At 43.0% G+C, this 16964-nt stretch overlaps 1 protein-coding gene across 2 annotated transcripts in view; it reads left to right on the top strand.

The window, feature by feature from the left end:
• The window catches only part of OPN5 (opsin 5), a 167048-nt gene that overhangs the window by 50428 nt on the left and 99656 nt on the right, over positions 1-16964 (top strand). For both annotated transcript variants that reach the window (XM_040430981.1, XM_040430980.1), the window contains exon 2: positions 16499-16557. The gene's annotated coding sequence lies outside the window, so the exon portion shown is untranslated. The remainder of the gene's footprint in view (positions 1-16498; positions 16558-16964) is intronic.

Genomic DNA, 16964 nt, shown 5'->3' with positions numbered 1-16964 from the left:
TCTAATTACCCTACGGGAAGTGCTCTTTATTTTTGTATCTGACACCTTTCTAGGAGTCTCTCGGTAGCTATGCTACTGGCACTTTGATTCCTATCTATGCTGCCCCTATTGTGTAGTTATGTATGTTCGGTGTCTGCAGCTCGCCGTGCTCCTATTAGGTTTTTTGCCCTACCATCATTTTTAAAAAAGTATTAAAGATGCAGCTCCCCCGCTATTGATCACTTAGTTTTTCATTTTCTTGCTTGAGCCTTTTTTATTTATGTTTAATAAAAGTTACCATACTTTTTACTGTAATGCTCTTTTTTAGTGAATGGACTACCGGTACTTAGTCCCCCCACATTCTGTCTGCATAAGCCTGTGTAGCCTGTAAACATCTGCAGATGGCAGGTTGTTCACAAGTACAAATCTCGCACAAAGCTTTCAAATCCATGATTTCATCAGCTGCTGCTTATGGGGGGAGGTAACACTAATTGTGTTAAATTCGTTGGCATGGAAGTTGTGAAGCCTATGAATAACATTAGAGATTTGGATGGTACTATGATACAAATGGAGACTCGCCAGATCTTTCGAATAAAGACCGTTATCTCAAGGAGTTTTAATGAACATCTGAATCACAGCTACTTCATCTAATGTGTGGACATGAACATCCGCGTCTACCCCAATAGGGCAAGGCACATTGCCAGACCCCTGGGTTCCTTGGTAGCCATGCCCAGGGGTGTAACTACCATACCAGACCAGGCGACTGCTATGGGGCCCAGGGCAAGAGGGGGCCCAGTCTTAGTTTGGTATTATCTCCTCTTGTACTGGATGTGATAACTTGGGCAGGGCTCTACTCTCTAAAGCAGGGTACCTCGGGACCCACCTACCAGTCATGTTTTCAGGATTTCCTTAGTATTGAGCAGGTGATATAGTTAGTGTAAATACACAAAGAAGATGCCCAAAAGGAGATAAATATGATGAGAAACTCTCCCCAACTACCACAATAACTGAAGCTTGAAAGAACCGGAGGTATTATAATCTAAAACTTAACGTTTAATGAACATTGATAAAAAGATACGAACATAACATATAGTGCTAAGTGTGTGCACACCACAATCGTGCCACAAACAAAAATCAGCAAAAGGCAAATAATATTACCATGGGGGACCGAGCATAGGAGACAAACACGGTCACACCCACATAGACAGATCACACGAAACCCCAAAATCAGGTGTATACTCCACTCAATAGAAAGGAACGGTCTTACCAGTGGATGGGATTCACCTGGGCATCGTCTTGTAGTACCAGGGATGAATCTTTTCGTGCGAACAGGGTCCAGTAAAACCTTACTGTCCCTAGAATTCCCTGTCAGGCCTAGATTGCCCTCTGGCTCGACCCCGGGTGGCCCGTCCAGAACCTAGCCCTACACTATTAGGGGTCCTGGACGTCCCTGCCTAAGGGTGCTAACTAAATGAGAGCCCCTAAGGCAGAAAAGAACCCTACGCGTTTCGTCTGTAGTTAAAAAAGCCCCAGACTCATCAGGGGATAAAGAGCTGGAAGGAGGGGGGGTTCGCCAATAACCCCCCCACTCTATCATTAAAGTGTCTAGAGGAGAATGCCTGATGTGGCAAGCTAGAAATGGACCTAATGATGCAAAGGTAAAGACCCTGAGAGGTGTCTGTTATGGTTACCTGCACAATTGCTTGTAGAGGTTACTCGAAGAGGGGAAGGAGTCCAATGGCAGCGACACAGGAAAAGGGGAGCACGGAAATGGAATGGATGAATGATCCCGATATGCAGGAATGGTGGTAGCTCAATGGACCCAATAAGGTCCACGTGGTAGATGAGTGCCAAAGAACGAGGAAGGCACGAGAGTAGTCAATGGAGGCAGAGTTCGGTACACGAGATGGCAGGTACAAGGATTCAGGATGAGGCAGGAGAGTAGTCGATGGAGGCAGAGTTCGGTACACGAGCAGGTTAGCAGACAAATACTGAGAGGCTGAAGCAAGACTACAGCTGAGATAGCTCAATAATCTTGCAAGGGAGGAAGTGACATGGTCTTCCTTAAATAGGGCGTACACTGATCTGATTGGTCAAACCAAAAGCAGGAAAGTTCAGGTCAAGGAGGTGGTTAAAAAAATTAACAGAAACTGTCCAGGAAGCTCTGTGGTCTAGTGAGTCTAGGATGCCAGAGTCTCCCGGTTCGATCCCTGACAGTGTCCTAAGGCGTATAGCTAATAAAAAGACACCCCCAACTGGTTACGTTTCACCGCCTGGCATATGAGCGCATATAGAGGAGGCGCAAACCCCACCTTCCCACCCAGGAAACCCAGTGACGTCATCCGAGCGTCCCTGACAGCCGGGGAGGACACTCATGGTGGCGTGGCCTTGACGATGTGCTGAGAGCGCCGTACCCCTAGCTGTGCATCGCTTCATAACAAGATAAATACTGGATGGAGTGTCACTATCTATTAAGGCAAAAGGGGACATTTTGGGCTGGTTTACAATTAGATAGCAGTACAGTATGTGTTGATAACAGGCAGGCTATATAGGTGGCATACATAACAGAGGTATAGACAAAAAGAAGATAAATAAAAATGGTTTGACACATAGTATGGCTATAGGTCTAGATTGTTACAATAAGTGTGAGGCCTCACGCTCATAATGCTAGGGCAGTCTAGCGGGCCAAGAAGGATGTTTCTACATTCACTGAATGATCCATAATGGTGCAGTGTACAGGAACAAGGCATGATGACCCAATGATGCAATTAGGAATGGCATGGATCGTATCCTGTAAAATGCATTATGAACAGAGTCAATGGATATGGCTCTCAGATAAAGCAGCCAAAATGTAGTTGTTCATTGAATCCGTTTGGGCAGGGGCTATTCAATTTATGGATCCACCAGGTTTCCCTCTACAGGATCCATTTGTCCCAGTCGCCTTTCCTGGGGGATCTGGTGACCAGTTCAATACCTTTGAATTTAAGTGCATTCGTCCGACTTTGCTGGCATTCATTAACATGTCTTCGACGTATCCCTTTTGTTACGCACATCATTAAGGTGTTCTCCAATGCGACGGCGAAACTCTCTTCTCTTTTTGCCGACGTATTGTTTACCACATTCACAGGTGATAAGACAATTCCCATAGTACGACAATTGATAAAGCCGTTAATGTAGTGGCTGTATCCATTATCACGGTTGACAAAAAATTTGCCTGTCTGTACATAGTCGCAGAAGCTACAATTACCACATCTGTAGCATCCTTTAACTGGGTTCTCAAGCCAAGTCCTAGGGATTAGTTCACTGGTGAAGTGGCTATGTACCAACCGATCCCTCAGGTTCTTGCCCCTCCTATAGGTAATAGATGATTAGGAATTCAGGGCATCCCCTAAATCGGGATCCATCAGAAGTGTTGTGATCGTACTTCGGACCTGGGTGGAAGCAGTGTCAAACGTGCCTATCACTCTGATGATGTCTGCGGTCTCTTTCTTTGGGAAGTTGGTTGCGTGTAATAGATCAGTACGCTTCTGACCCTGTGCCCTCTGAAATGCTGTGCGTAGGACCCTGTCTGGGTACCCATGTTCCTGGAATCTCCTTAAGTCACCTGCCTGCTTAGTGAATTCAATCTCTTCTGAGCAGTTCCGTCTAAGACGTAAATACTGCCCAGTGGGAATACCACGTTTAAGTGGTCTTGGGTGGTTGCTTTCTCATCTCAGCAGGGAATTAGTTGAAGTTGGCTTACGGTAAATGCTAGTCTCAATCTGTCCTGATGTTCCTTTCTGGATACAGACGTCTAAAAATGGTAAACAATCCTTCTCAATTACTGACGTAAATCTCAAGTCTATCGTGTTTCCTAGGGGAGGCGACTGGGACAAACAGATCCTGCAGAGGGAGACCTGGTGGATCCATAAATTGAATACCCCCTGCCCAAATGGATTAAATGAACAACTACATTTTGGCTGCTTTATCTGAGAGCCATATCCATTGACTCTGTCCCCTGTTCATAATGCATTTTACAGGATACGATCCATGCCATTCCTAATTGCATCATTGGGTCATCATGCCTTGTTCCTGTACACTGCACCATTATGGATCATTCAGTGAATGTAGAAACATCCTTCTTGGCCTGCTAGACTGCCCTAGCATTATGAGCGTGAGGCCTCGCACTTATTGTAACAATCTAGACCTATAGCCATCTTATGTGTCAAACCATTTTTATTTATCTTCCTTTTTTGTCTATACCTCTGCTATGTATGCCGCCTATATAGCCTGCCTGTTATCAACTCATACTGCTATCTAATGGTAAACCAACCCAAAAGGTCCCCTTTTGCCTTAATAGATAGTGACACTCCATCTGGAGTATTTATCTTGTTATGGAGTGATGCGCTGATGGCTAGGAGTACGGCGCTCTCAGCGCATCATCAAGGCCGCACCCCCATGAGTGTCCTACCCAAGTTCGCGCCTCCTCTATGTGCGCTTATATGCCGGGCGGTGAGACGCGCCGGCTCACACTGCACAGGTTGAGGACGTGCCATACGCCGTCCTCCCTGCTGACTTCGGACCATTGGACCAGCTAGTAACCAGTTGGGGGTGTCTTTTTTATTATCCATACGCCTTAGGACACCTCTCAGGGTCTTTACCTTTGCATCATTAGGTCCATTTCTAGCTTGCCACATCAGGCATTCTCCTCTAGACACTTTAATGATAGAGTGGGGGGGTTATTGGCACACACCAGCGACAGGTGGCTTTCTACACCCCTTCCCCCTTCCAGCTCTTTATCCCCTGATGAGTCTGGGGCTTTTTTAACTACAGACGAAACGCGTAGGTTTCTTTTCTGCCTTAGGGGCTCTCATTTATTTAGCACCCTTAGGCAGGGACGTCCAGGGCCTCTAATAGTGTAGGGCTAGGTTTTGGACGAGCCGCCCGGGGTCGGGCCATAGGGCAATCTAGGCCTGACAGGGAATTCTAGGGACAGTAAGGTTTAACTGGACCCTGTTCGCACAAAATATTCATCCCTGGTACTACAAGACGACGCCCAGGTGAATCCCATCCACTGGTAAGACTGTTCCTTTCAATTGAGTGGAGTATACACCTTATTTTGGAATTTCGTGCGATCTGTCTATGGGGGTGTGACCGTGTTTGTCTCCTATGCTCGGTCCCCATGGCAATATTATTTGCCTTTTGCTGATTTTTGTTTGTGGCACGATTGTGGTGTGCACACACTTAGCACTATATGTTATGTTCGTTTTTTTTTATCAATGTTCATTAAACGTAAAGTTTTAGATTATAAAAATACCTCCGGTTCTTTCAAGATATAATTAGTGTCAATGCATCAGGACTTACCACAGGTATTCATTCTGTGGGATATTCTCAAATCCTGACCGGTAGGTGGGTCCCAAGGATCGGAGTTGAGAAACCCTGCTCTAAAGGAACAACTTTTAGCAAATGAGGCAGTGAAAAAATGGCCTAAGGGTTATTAAAAGGGGTTTAGGCAGAAACCCTTCTGTCCTATGTGAGGGGTCTGGTTTGATCCTTGCTATGGGGCCTTTACGTCTCTTACGTCTCTATGTACGCCACTGGCCATGCCATAATATTTTTAACTAATGAGAGGAGATCTATAAATAATTAACTTCACACTTGTTGGAGGTCATCTTACTTTCCTCCCAAATTCACCAAACCCCCTGATATGATTATATATAAGTCATCCCCCCTCCTTCACTCATTAGCATATATTCTCCCTATTGCTTTGAAATATCTGATTCCTATTGCTCCAGAAATGGTGAATATTAGCATTGAGTATTGTATGATATCCATACTGTGGTTGAGAGTTGTGGTATCCTGATTTACCTGCCTGAAATTGCATAAATCTAAACTGTCAACAATGTTGCAAGTGAGATATTCTTGAAGCGACCCACGGGGGAAAGTCGGGAAGCGGTGAGTGGTAGTGGTGGCACTGATAGCAGGCTTAGTGGTTTCACAGTGGCTGTCCTTATACCAATGCTCCCTGGGGCCATGCAGTAAATGAAGGGTGCACCCTTTCTTCCCTTGGGGCACACCCTAGGTCTTCTAGGGACTCCTGCCTGGTAGTAGTTGGGGTGCCCTTGATGTTGTACGATTGGCAGGGTGCAAGGCAGATAGGCTGGTGCAGGGCTGGCGAATAGATGGAGGCCAAGACCCAGTTTAATGATAACAAAATACAGTCTTGTTATTGATGATGATTATGAAAGTTGTAGTACAGATAGCAGCATGTACAGTTCTGAGGTATAACACAGAGTTTACTTTTCCTAATGTCTGTGTATAGGCAGTGCCAATGATGATGGTAGTATTTCCTGTGTCTCTCGCTAAACACTTTGCAATCTTCCAAAATTAATCACCGCCATACCAGTCTCTCAAAATTTTGGTAGGTGACCACCGCCATAGAAATGTCTCAAAAAGTGGTAGGCGCCGGAAGCTACAACCCATTTCATATGCTGCAAAGTCCAAGTTATCTTTATTGTCCTGCACTCTTTACAGACATACTTACCTGGTCCTAAACAGTCTGTGGAAATCTTTCCTGCTTTCCCTCAAGGTTAGTCTCCTGGCACAGTTACTTTTCCTCTTGCAGCTTCTACATTCCACATGGATGGCATTTTTCTGGAGAATAGATTCTCTTCTTTCACACAGGTTTCAGATTCTCAGGCATCTGCCACCAACAATAGACAGAGCTAGACAGACTCTAAATCAGCCATAAACCAACCAGATGGGGGCATCTGGCAACTACATCAAGAGGCTGCCGGATTAGCCATTTCCTTGCCTATATTCAGCTATGTGGCATGCACAGTGTGTGAAATAAATTATATGAACCCTTTTAACAATAACTAACCCTTGCAGTGGTCCTCCCGGACACTGCACTCCTACAGTATTACTAGCTAATAAATACTTCATCCATCGCCTAGCAATGGCCGGCATCCTCTCCTCCCAAAATATCAAGAGACTTGGTGAGATAATGTCACATGGACTCATTGGGGTCAGAAGACACCTAAACAGAGTTCACTGCTGATAAATCTCTTGGAAGACGGGTAAGCAATTCTGCCATACGCAGATCAAATGCACTGCCCTGAATGTAGTTGAAGTTCGAGCAACTTTCTCACTCCAACACAATTAATTACTGCAGTATTAGTGTAGTTGTTATCGATTCATAGGTCATTGACTTGTTATGCCATATATCACACCTGTAGTTTTGCAATTGATGAGATCTTGGATTACACAGATGTGTAGAGTTGTGGCACTTATTTTCTATTGATTTGCCCGGGCCGTCTTAATAAATCCACATCTCATACATGTCTGGAATCTCTCTTTCTCTCCAACCCGGTAACCTGTTGAGTAACTGGGCTGAGATGGCTGTGGACCATAATTTCTAGATGTGACATAGCTCGCCTCCCCCAGTGAGTTAAGGAGGATCGGGAGGGGGGCGGGAGGGGAGTTTTGTATAGTCCTGGCCACTAATCTGAATATACCTCCATTCCTACCCAGCTGTCCCTCATAATTAGTTAGCAGATATCCATATAAGATAATATCAATAATATCAATATGTAATGCAGTGGATCTGCTGTTTTGTCCATGTGGACTTTTGTATACAGCAACACTATAATTATCGCTCTTAAAATGTAATTTGGAGCCTTTTTTTATCTATGTTTAGTAAAGGTTACCATAAGTTTTACTATACTTAGGCACTTTTGCAGTGAAGGGACCACCAAAACTTAGTCTGGGATATGCAGCGAGCCTTTGAGGAATCGATGCAGAGGATGGGGGTGGTGGTGGCCCTGATGAGATTCTGAGTCACAGTGTATTCCCTAGGGATCGGTGCAGTGGAGGGAGCTGTAATTCCGCTGATCACTTTGCTGTCTAGACACTCTGATGCATTCTGGAAGCAGTATTCTTGATTCTGAAGATATCCCTGGAGTGTTGGTCTCACAGGAGAATCTAGATACAATTCCTAGGAGTAGGAGCTCTAGCATGTGCTTCCTCTCCCTTCACTGTCTTAACTGAAACTCCCTTTCCTGGCAGGAAGTAGTAGACGCCCACTCCTACCAAGGGGCAGGAACAGGGTGGTTAGCCCTGTTCTTGCCAACCACTGCCAAGCGTACCTTCCCCAGCTGTAATACACACAGCCAAAACATTAAAATACGTAATAATACATGCTAAACATTTCCAGATACCCCTAGGTCTTAGGTACTGCAGACAGGAGTGGCACTGGCTCTGGCGACAATAATACTACACACGGATCGCAGTGGTAATCCTCACACAGATACACTCTTACGGCCTTGCAGTGGTCGGAGGGCACACCTTCCCACGAGACTCACCCTGATGTTGGGGTTCTTGCCTGATAGTGATTAGGTAGGAGTGTAAAGGCAGGTGCGTTGGCTGGCAGAAAGTGCTGGTCAATAACCAGGCCAGTGAAGGGAAATATGTCTCTCTCTTTACTAAAGTGCAGGATAGGAGTAGTAGTAGTATATGCAATGGTATTAAAAGTACAGTTCTGAGGAGTGAGCACATGTAGCTCCTCTCTCTTCTTCAGCTAGTAATAGACTCTGTCTGAACACACACTGAACTAGGGGTGGTCCTGAGTCCATCCTCTAGCATCTTAAAAGGAGTTGAGCAAGGATAGGTAAACCTGACCTATCCATACAGAATTATTGAGGATACAATCCAGTACATCTGAACATTAATTTAAACCAATTAACATGACAACAAGCCCTTTTGCAGTTACTCTGTTCTGCGGTACTGCATTCACATTTTTGTATAAACATATGTATTGGCCCAAAACAGTTCACTATTAGAGTTGAGCAAACCCGAACTGTAAAGTTCGGGTTCGTACCGAACTTTAGGTTTTTCGGCACCAGGACCCGAACATTTACGTAAAAGTTCGGATTCGGGTTCGGTGTTCGGCGCTTTCTTGGCGCTTTTTGAAAGGCTGCACAGCAGCCAATCAACAAGCGTCATACTACTTGCCCCAAAAGGCCATCACAGCCATGCCTACTATTGGCATGGCTGTGATTGGCCAACTGCAGCATGTGACCCAGCCTATATTTAAGCTGGAGTCACGTAGCGCTGCCCGTCACTCTGCTCGGATTAGTGTAGGGAGAGGCTGCAGCTGCTGTGAGGGAGAGATCAGGGAGAAATCTTATCAAGAACTGCTTTTCTTACTCAGCGATCTACAGCAAATGTGTTTTGTGGGTGCAGTGCACAATTTTTTTAAGCCTGCCCTGAGCCAACTACTACTGAAAACAAACTTTTTTTACTTCAGTTTGTCAATATCAACACATAATCGGCAGCCATTTTATGCAACGATAGTGCACCAGCACAGGCTATCTGCATGTTTGCAATACCAGAAATACATCTTTTTGCTTACTGTGGTGAAAAAACCCTCTAATATACTGCACATCTGGGATTAGACGTGCATAAGTGACTGTCACATTTAGGCTAGAAATACGGCTTTTTGGTTACTGGGGTGAAAAAACCCTCTAATATACTGTAAAATCTGGGATAAGACGTGCATAAATGACTGTCACATTTAGGCCAGAAATACGGCTTTTTGGTTACTGGGGTGAAAAACCCTCTAATATACTGCACATCTGGGATTAGACATGCATAAGTGACTGTCACATTTAGGCCAGAAATATGGCTTTTTGGTTACTGGGGTGAAAAAACCCTCTAATATACTGTAAAATCTGGGATAAGACGTGCATAAGTGACTGTCACATTTAGGCCAGAAATACGGCTTTTTGGTTACTGGGGTGAAAAAACCCTCTAATATAATGCAAAATCTGCGATAAGACGTGCATAAGTGACTGTCTTTTTTATGCCCGAAATACAGCTTTTTGGTTACTGGGGTGAAAAAACCCTCTAATATATACTGCACATCTGGGATTAGACATGCAGAAGTGACTGTCACATTTAGGCCAGAAATATGGCTTTTTGGTTACTGGGGTGAAAAAACCCTCTAATATAATGCAAAATCTGCGATAAGACGTGCATAAGTGACTGTCTTTTTTATGCCCGAAATACAGCTTTTTGGTTACTGGGGTGAAAAAACCCTCTAATATATACTGCACATCTGGGATTAGACATGCATAAGTGACTGTCACATTTTGGCCAGAAATACGGCTTTTTGGTTACTGGGGTGAAAAAACCCTCTGATATACTAAACATCTGGGTTTTTTAAGGGTGTTCTATATATAAAAAATATTCTTTCCTTCTTGCAACAATGCACAATGATATGGGACCTTTAATGGTGTTGAAGGTACATTACCGCTCCTGGATGAATTATGTATCAGGTATCTGCGGTATAGATCTGCGCAGTAAAGCTGGCAGTGTCTGTTTTCCTCATCATTCCCGCCCGGCGTCCCACATGCCCAGTATAATAATACTTGTATATCAAGGGGCTTTATAAAGACAATATGTGCCCAGTATAATAATGCTTGTATATTAACCACTTAAGGACCACAGGTTTATACCCCCCTAGTGACCAGGCCCTTTTTTACAAATCGGCACTCCACAACTTTAACGGTTTATTGCTCGGTCATGCAACTTACCACCCAAATGAATTTTACCTCCTTTTCTTCTCAATAATAGAGCTTTCATTTGCTGGTATTTTATTGCTGCTGACATTTTTACTTTTTTTGTTATTAATCAAAATTTACAGATTTTTTTGCAAAAAAATGACATTTTTCACTTTCAGTTGTAAATTTTTTTAAAAAAACAACATCCATATAGAAATATTTACTCAAAATTTATTGTTCTACATGTCTTTGATAAAAAAAAAATGTTTGGGTAAAAAAAAAATGGTTTGGGTAAAAGCTATAGCGTTTACAAACTATGGTACAAAAATGTGAATTTCCGCTTTTTGAAGCAGCTCTGACTTTCTGAGCACCTGTCATGTTTCCTGAGGTTCTACAATGCCCAGACAGTAGAAAACCCCCACAAATGAGCCCATTTCGGAAAGTAGACACCCTAAGGTATTCGCTGATGGGCATAGTGAGTTCATAGAACTTTTTATTTTTTGTCACAAGTTAGCGGAAAATGATGATTTATTTATTTTTTCCTTACAAAGTCTCGTATTCCACTAACTTGTGACAAAAAATAAAAACTTCCATGAACTCACTATGCCCATCACGAAATACCTTGGGGTGTCTTCTTTCCAAAATGGGGTCACTTGTGGGGTAGTTATACTGCCCTGGCAATTTAGTTTGAAATCAAAATGTGTAAAAAATGACCTGTGAAATCCTAAAGGTGCTCTTTGGAATATGGGCCCCTTTGCCCACCTAGGCTGCAAAAAAGTGTCACACATCTGGTATCGCCGTACTCAGGAGAAGTTGGGCAATGTGTTTTGGGGTGTCATTTTACATATACCCATGCTGGGTGAGATAAATATCTCGGTCAAATGCCAACTTTGTATAAAAAAATGGGAAAAGTTGTCTTTTGCCGAGATATTTATCTCACCCAGCATGGGTATATGTAAAATTACATAACTACCCCACAAGTGACCCCATTTTGGAAAGAAGACAGCCTTACAAGGGGGTGATCAATGACAGGGGGTTGATCAGGGAGTCTATATGGGGTGATCACCCCTCTGTAAGGCTTCATTCAGACGTCCGTATGTGTTTTGCGGATCCGATCCATGTATCTGTGGATACGTAAAAAACATATGGCCGTCTGAATGGAGCCTTACAGGGGGGTGATCAATGACAGGGGGGTGATCAGGGAGTCTATATTGGGTGATTACCCCCCTGTCATTGATCACCCCCCTGTAAGGCTCCATTCAGACGTCCATATGTGTTTTGCGGATCCGATCCATGTATCCGTGGATCTGTAAAAAACATACGGACGTCTGAATGGAGCCTTACAGGGGGGTGATCAATGACAGGGGGGTGATCAGGGAGTCTATATGGGGTGATCAGGGGTTAATAATGGGTTAATAAGTGACAGGGGGGGGTGTAGTGTAGTGGTGTTTGATGCTACATATTACTGAGCTGCCTGTGTCCTCTGGTGGTCGATCCAAGCAAAAGGGACCACCAGAGGACCAGGTAGCAGGTATATTAGACGCTGTCATCAAAACAGCATCTAATATACCTGTTAGGGGTTAAAAAAACCGCATCTACAGCCTGCCAGCGAACGATTGCCGCTGGCAGGCTGTAGATCCACTCGCTCACCTTCCGATTCTGTGAACGCGCGCGCCTGTGTGCGCGCGTTCACAGGAAATCTCGGCTCACGCGAGATGACGCCTATTGGCGTTAGTGTGACCTGGGAGCGCCGCAGCAATCACGCCTTTCGGCGTTAGCGAGACGGGAGGTGGTTAAGGTGCTTTATAACGACAATATTGTTTCTTTCTTGAAAGAATGCACAATGTTTTTATTTTTATTTATTTTTTATTTTATTTTAAATGAGGTTGAACATTATACAGGTGAAACTCGAAAAATTTGAATATTGTGCAAAAGTCCATTTATTTCAGTAATGCAAATTAAAAGGAATTGCATTAATGCAGCTTAAAATTATAATTTTGTGAAAAGGTTCAATATTCTAGGCTCAAAGTGTCACAGTCTAGTCAGCTAATTACAGTAATCCATATCCCCTGAGCAAAGGGGACCTCAAAATTGTCCTTTTGGGGTTTCATAAGCTGTAAGCCATAATCATCCAAATTATAGCAAATGAAGGCTTGAACTATCTCGCTTTGCATGTAATGAGTCTATGTCATATGTTAGTTTCACCTTTTAAGTTGCATTAGTGAAATAAATGAACTTTGCAAGATATTAAAATTTTTCGAGTTTCACCTGTATACTATATATTCATTATTTCTCCTCTTTATAATATTATATGGAATCGTAGAAGGATCCAAATGTGAATATATTTATTTATTTATTTTAATTCGGATAAAACAATCCAGTCCGAGTTTTATGTATCAACAAAAAGTACTACACCGCCCAGTTTACTAATTGCTTATTAATTGATGACTGGATATAAACCTGTGGAAAGAAATGGCTATGTATACCCACTGATGAAGGAGCACAGTGCTCCAAAACGCGCCTGGGAAATATAATAGCCATACAGCCGCAGCAGACTAACAAAAAGCAGTAATGTTTAAGGTACTGAATAACTTTGAATCCGGGCAGCATACGAGTGGAGCAAGTATCCCCCTCAATCAGCAGGATCCCTTCTGCCCACATCTAAATTGAAAAGGCCGCTGCTGACCACGTGGGACGCCACGTGGAATGCCGAGCTGGGACGCCCGGGAGAGCGCTCAGCGCTAGCACAGTTACTACACTAACCACGTGGGACGCCGAGCCGGGACGCTGAAGAGAGTAGACATCACCAACATTGCAATGTGGACCCACATCGCAGATCCCTGCTGCCACACCACTGATCCAGGAGCGGTAATGTACCTCTAAAATTATAAAAGGTCACATAACATTGTGCATTCCTTCAAGAAAGAAACAATATTGTCTTTATAAAGCACCTTGATATACAAGTATTATTATACTGGGCATGTGGGACGCCGGGCGGGAACGATGAGGAAAACAGACACTGCCAGCTTTACTGCGCAGATCTATACCGCAGATACCTGATACATAATTCATCCAGGAGCGGTAATGTACCTTCAACATCATTAAAGGTCCCATATCATTGCGCATTGTTCCAAGAAGGAAAAAATATTTTTTAGATATAGAACACCTCTTTTTATATATAAAATACCCTGTTATAAAAACATTATCTTTTTCCCTTCAACCTTTAGAAGGCCTGGATTTTGGGTACTTGCAGGATCCATCCTTTTACTCCTTTATACAGACTAAAGATTGCTGCTATTGTCATAATTGTTGCTACTATTCTTGCTGCTACTAGAGACGTATACTTTTAATAGTTGCTATGGGATTCCTGTCGTCATCCATTTATTGCGAATGATTGCTAACATTGACTTATTGCGGTCCTTTTTAGCTGTTACTTATAGCTACTACTTTTGGATATTTTATATACATCATTATTGCATTGTTATGATTGATATTATTCCATTGTTACTGTTCATCTATTTGATGCGATTGTCTTAATTATTGCATTCGCATATGCATATTTATAAACTCCTCCCCCTCCCCTTTTCATAGATGAATTATTAAGTTATCTACCTTATTGATACATCTATATCTATTTTTATATCGATATATATACTCATTTTTAATAAATATGTTTATACTTTGTCCTTTTTATTTCAACCTCAATCTCTACAATCGCCTCCTTTGCACTTTGTTTGGGGCGTTGCTGCTATGAGGTTTTGAGGTATGCTCTTTCAGCTAGCATTCTTTTTCCCTGTTATTTCGTGCATCGATCTCCCGGCCTCTCCTTGGGTCGTGCTACTCATCTGTGTGTCCCGCCTTGTGCTGCCTGTTTTATTATATATGTATGTATTGTTTATATGTTTATATATACTTACAATAAAGTTGTTTGGATCTTCATACATATGTAAGTTATTTTCATTCATTTTTTTGGTGATCATTTTTAATAAATTAACATTATTAATAAATTAACATTAGCTTATTAATAAATTAACATTAGCTTTATGCTTCATCCATTTGTTTTTTGAATACATTCCTTGTTTAATTAAGGCGGTGGGTACTCCTTTGGATAGAGCACCTTATCCATTAATCCGAATAGGTGAGCCGCTGATTTTATATACATTAGACTTTAATCCGTGACGTCCCAACTCGCTGGAATTAAACATTGCACATGCTTGAGCGTCTGTATGAGCAGCGGAAAGACGTGAACTTTTTTTATGCACCAGACCGTCTCAGTGGGGAACACGTGTTATTTCCAGGTCAAGCAGTGGCAGCTCATGCCGTTCAAGTTGCAGTTCCCCCTCATCCCCCTCATATGTATTTTTTAAGAGACGCTGACGCTCATGTTGGAAAGAACTGTCTCCTCAGGCACTCTGGCGACCTGTAGACTCACTTGATTACGCATTGACAGGGATATTGTTGACATCAAGCAGTCTGATGATCACCGGATAGCCATGCTTTTAGACCCTCACTATCAAAGCAAAATGGAGGAATGTTTTCCTCCCTCCGACAGGGAGGCCAAATGACGTTATTACCAGGAAACACTGTGTACGCAGCTTGCCGAAGCTTTCTGCCTCCAGCGTGTCTCAAAGAGAGGCACTGCAGAGTCACCTCCTTTCCGCCACCACAAGCAGCAACAGCAGCCAGTTCAGTCTCCTCAACATAATGAAACATTTTTTCCAAGTGCCAAACCAGGCTGAGGCCAGGGATCTGCCCCCATTAAGGCATCATTTTTGGACGCGTAGTCCGAACAAGCTGCAGTTAACACCGTCAACACCATGCATTTAGCCATAGATACACATGTCATTAATATCACTCTGACATTATTTGCTATTGCTGTCAAGAGCAAAACTTTGTTAAAAAAAAAGATATTGAAAAGATATTTTTTAAAAATCCTAAGAGTCCTAAGAAACCTCAGAGTTTCATAGAACAATTTTTAGGACAATGGAGCATATTTGATTAGTGTAGAATCGATTTAGACACACATACAATTTAAAAAAAACTAAAAAAATTGACGAATCCCTAGGTCCGTGCAGTGAAGAGAGGGTGCGCACTTTCTTCCCATGGGGCACACCCTGAGCCTTTTGGGGACTCCTGCCTGGTGGTAGTTGAGGTGCCATTGATGGCAAAGACCAGTTTAGTGATAACAAACAACCATCTGATGATAATGAGTTTTGTAGTACAGATAACGGCAATACAAACAGTTCTGAGGCATAACACAGAGCTCACGTTTCCCAATGGTTGTGTATAGGCAGTGGCAATGATGGTGGTAATACTCCCTGAGTCTCTCTCTCTGAATACTTTGCAATCTTTCCAAATTGACCAGTCTCTCAAATGCGGTAGGCACTGGAGGCTACGACCCCTTCCACATGAAGCAAAGTTCGAGTTATCTTTACTCTCCCTGCACACGCACTCACCTGGTCCTAAACAGTCCGCTGAAATGTTTCCTACTTTCCCTCAGGGTTAGCCTCCTGGCACAGTTGGTTTTCTCTTGCAGCGTTTTTCTGAAGAATGGATTCTCTTCCTTCACACAGGCTTTAGCCAGATTCACAGGCATCTGCCACCAACAATAGACAGAGCCAGACAGACTTTAAATTAACTATAAACCAACCAGACGGGGGCATGACCAGTCCATCACCCTGGCAACTGCACTAAGAGGCTGTCTGATTAACTATTTCCTTGCCCATATTCAGCCACGTGGGTTACACAGTGTATGAAAAAACATTAGCCCTTTTAGCCATAATTAACCCTTGCAGTGGTCCTCTGGGGCACTGAACTCTCACAATATTACTAGCTAGTAGGGTCAGGTTCCGGATGGAGTCGCTCTTGTAAGGGAAGGTGCTCCATGGTTATGTCTTAAAGGGCCAGCTTTTCACCCCCCAATAGGGCCAGTTATCCCATCTTGTTCATGCCTGGATCTATCTATCTTCTCATTGCAGCAACCCCGATCCGGTTCCAGCGGATATTCTACCAATACACTACCAACACACTGGATGAGGTAGGACACCACGTTTTACTTTCCCATTTCGATTGTTACCGCTGTGTACCCTGTTATGTGTTTTCAGTCTATGGTGTGTGTGTTGATCCCTAAAATACGAATCGGTTAGGGTCACACCACCAGAAGATAATGAGGTTTGCATCTTTATTATATTTTATATTTTATTTTTTATTAAAAGTTAAGTTTTAAGGGATTTGCCCTCTAGTATACATATTAAGGACACTGGTGAATAGCCTCTTGGTGGCTGGCTATTTTGGTTGTATAATTTGTAGTAGTTTTCTAAATTAGCCTTGTTATATGATTACTTATGTCAGTGGTTTGTGGTCTTATTTATGTTCTTCACACCATACTGGTGACAATTTCTGATATTTGTACCACTCGCACTGCATGATGTCAAATGAAATATT

The sequence above is a fragment of the Bufo bufo genome, chromosome 4, assembly GCF_905171765.1.
Source record: "Bufo bufo chromosome 4, aBufBuf1.1, whole genome shotgun sequence".
In the NCBI taxonomy this organism is placed as follows: Eukaryota; Metazoa; Chordata; class Amphibia; order Anura; family Bufonidae; genus Bufo; species Bufo bufo.
This window is presented reverse-complemented; position numbering and strand designations above follow the sequence as displayed.